The sequence below is a fragment of the Tupaia chinensis genome, unplaced genomic scaffold (genome assembly GCF_000334495.1).
Source record: "Tupaia chinensis unplaced genomic scaffold, TupChi_1.0 Scaffold000527_1, whole genome shotgun sequence".
Taxonomy (NCBI): Eukaryota; Metazoa; Chordata; class Mammalia; order Scandentia; family Tupaiidae; genus Tupaia; species Tupaia belangeri.
The window spans coordinates 1,475,294-1,478,834 of NW_006160040.1; positions in this window are offsets into that span (position 1 = coordinate 1,475,294).

Below are 3,541 nucleotides of genomic sequence, written 5' to 3' on the forward strand. Positions count from 1 at the left end.
TTCCCTTTCCCCAAAGAAGATAGTCTTGTTGAAAATAATTTTTTAAAAGAATTATTTAATTTTATTGATTATCATTTTATTTTTTAAGGTTGACCAGAGAGAGACAGAGAAAGAGGGAAATTGAGAAAGCGAGTTGTCAGGTCCGGACTCAAATTGTGATCTGCCATATGGGAATCCAGCACTTTAACCAACATGCCACCTGCCGGCCCTGTAACTAATTTTTTTAAAAGAATTATTCTTTTTAACTTTATTTATTTACTTATTTATTTTAATTTTGACCAGAGATATACAGAGGAAGAGAGCGAGAGAGGAATAGGGGAAGTGAGAAAGCAAGCCCCCAGGTCCAAGACTCAAACTGCAGTCAGCCATGTGGGAGACCTGCGCCCTTAACCATCGTGCCACTTGCTGGCCCCATTGTTGTAAATAATTTAATTTGAATTTCTAGTCTGAACATTTTTGAATCTGACAGAAATAGGTCTCTTAGTGAAAGTTCAAAGTCAATGAAAATGTGGGCCAGCAGTTGGCATAATGGCTATTTTGCTGGACTCCCACCTAGTCAACTGAGGTTCGAATCCTGGAACCAGTGGCTTAAACTCATGCCAGGCACGTGTGCATGCATGCATGCCCAAGATCCCGAGAAGAGAATGGAGGAGAAGAGATTGTAGCATGGCCATCACCCCTTGTGGGTGATTTCTCCCTTTCCGTTTTTCTATCTCTCTCCGTCTTTCTGGTAAGCACGCATACCCCATAGCAAAAACCTCTCCAAAAAAAAGAAAAAGAAAAAAAAGTCAATGAAAATGATCAAGTTAGAATAAAGCAGAAATGTTAAGTTTAAAACAATCTCTTAAAAGTGCCATTCCCACCTTCATTTTTTTCCTGTTTCTATTTTAGTTTAAAAAAAGAGAAAATATCCTTATAACCCAGACTTATAAATACATGCATAAATATACTATTCTATTGTATCCTGAATGTGTTGCTTCTTTTAAATATACTTATTAGCACCTAAGCACACTTACAAAGCGTTAAAATGCCAGTAACGGAGGGAGGCTTGCTCATTCTCCTTGGGATCTAGTTCTGGAGTGAAAGGGTTGGAGCTCACATTGAGTTCCATGAATGGAGAGGCCCTCTGAATCAAAGTGTCTTGGCTAATGTCCTTTTTTATGTTTCTATTTTAGCAGTAGCACAGTGCCTCCCCCAAGTGTTTACAAAGCTCTGTTTGGGTAGAAAGTTCATGCCTTAGAGCATCCTTCGATCCTAGTTTACAGAGTGGTGAGATAGTTTGAATGAGTGTCTAGAGTACAAAGGTTATGAACTGCTTGTAAAAAGTTGCAGAATAAAAGCCCCTCTGGGGTTTCACAGCAGAGCCTGATCATTGTGTTGGGTCTCTTTTTTTTCATGGAGACTAAATTCTTGGATCATAGGTCACCTGCTCAGAGCATCAGTCTACCTGCTGCTTGGTTAAGTGGTTGACCAAGACTGATGGTGTCATGAGGTAGCTGTCATTAGTTCATTAGAGCAGGCAAATAGAGAGCAAGATCATCTAAAAAGTTTTACAGAAAATTGTGTATAAAGAAGGAAGGTACAAACTCTGATGCTTTACAGGAGGGTGTTAGAAAATGCTTTTTGACTTCCAAGTAACTGGTTTGCCTCTTAATTATTCTTAAAGGTGTTTTAAAATCTTTTCTGTATGTGCCAGATATACTATTTAAAATTAAAAATCAATTCACGGGCCTGCCCCATACCTAGTAGTTCAGGGAAGCCAGATTTCACATGGCTAATTGCAGTTCGAATCCCTGCCCCCATAACACGTGTGGTTGAATGTCCAAAATGGCAAGAGGATAAAGAAATGTGGAGAAGGGATGGAGGCGTGACCCCACCCTATTGGGAGAGGCTTTCTCTCTCTGTCTCTCTGTCTTGTCCATGTACCCTCTGGCAATAGGAAAGGAAAGGAAAGGAGAGGAGAGGAGAGGAGAGGAGAGGAGAGGAGAGAATTGTGTATAAAGAAGGAAGGTACAAACTCTGATGCTTTACAGGAGGGTGTTAGAAAATGCTTTTTGACTTCCAAGTAACTGGTTTGCCTCTTAATTATTCTTAAAGGTGTTTTAAAATCTTTTCTGTATGTGCCAGATATACTATTTAAAATTAAAAATCAATTCACGGGCCTGCCCCATACCTAGTAGTTCAGGGAAGCCAGATTTCACATGGCTAATTGCAGTTCGAATCCCTGCCCCCATAACACGTGTGGTTGAATGTCCAAAATGGCAAGAGGATAAAGAAATGTGGAGAAGGGATGGAGGCGTGACCCCACCCTATTGGGAGAGGCTTTCTCTCTCTGTCTCTCTGTCTTGTCCATGTACCCTCTGGCAATAGGAGAGGAGAGGAGAGGAGAGGAGAGGAGAGGAGAGGAGAGGAAAGGAAAGAGGAAAGGAAAGAGGAAAGGAAAGAGGAAAGGAAAGGAAAAAAGGAAAAGAAAGGAAAGGAGGAAAAGAGGGAGGAAGGAAGGAAGAAAACTGATTTAATACTTATTCTATCTCTCATTTAAAACGAATTCTGAAATGTGGGGAGCAGGGGGTATTTTTGGTAGTATTTGATTTCTTTTAAGATTGTCTTTCAAGAATATGCCAAGTATTTAATAAAAACAACTCTCCAGACAGTAAATACTTTTTGTGTTCTTTCATGCTTTGTGGACTAATATGTGAAAGAGTTGGACATTTTGGCCTAAGATTAGTGTCAGATTAGTATACAAACTTTAAGAAGAGAGGTGGGGTGGGGTGGGCAGGTGGTGTGGTGGTTAAGGGTGCTGGATTCCCACATAACTGACCTCAGTTCAAGTCCTGGACCTCACTTTCTCTCTCTATCTTCTCAGTTTCTCCCTCTCTGATCAAATTAAAATGGATAAATAAAGTTAAGTAAAATAATTCTTTAAAAAAATTATACCTTAAAAAAAAAAAAAGATGGAACCGGGGGTAGCAGGTGGCAGGGTGGTTAAGGTGCTGGACTCCCACATGGCCGACTGCAATTCGAGTACTAGACTTGGAACTTTGCTTTCTTACTTTGTCTTTCTCTCTCTGGTCATATTTACAAAAATGATGAATCAAATTAAATGGAATAATTCATTTTTGTTTTAAAAAGAAGATGGACCGTGTGTGTCTTATCTCTTTAGGTAGCATTAAGGATAGCAACATGCAGCCTAATCAGTTATTTTATGGTGATCATAGTGAACCATAACTGTGCTTTCTAAGGAGAAAGAAGAAAATGTAATGCTTTTTAACTTTTTCTATGCCAAGATAAAGCATAAATGTCTTTGATCTTTCTGAGAATAGTGTGTATGTGTCCCTTAATGGGCAAAAGCATACTAGTGGTCTTTTGGCAGAATAAATACCGATTTTGAATTCATGGTGAGCATAGCGTTTTGACATTCCATATACACCATTTTACTCAAGAAATCCCTCCCACGAATTCTGGCCAATTCTTTTATACCATTGGGACGAATACACTGAAGTGATCCGTACTACGGCTGGATCTGTGACTGGCTTTATTA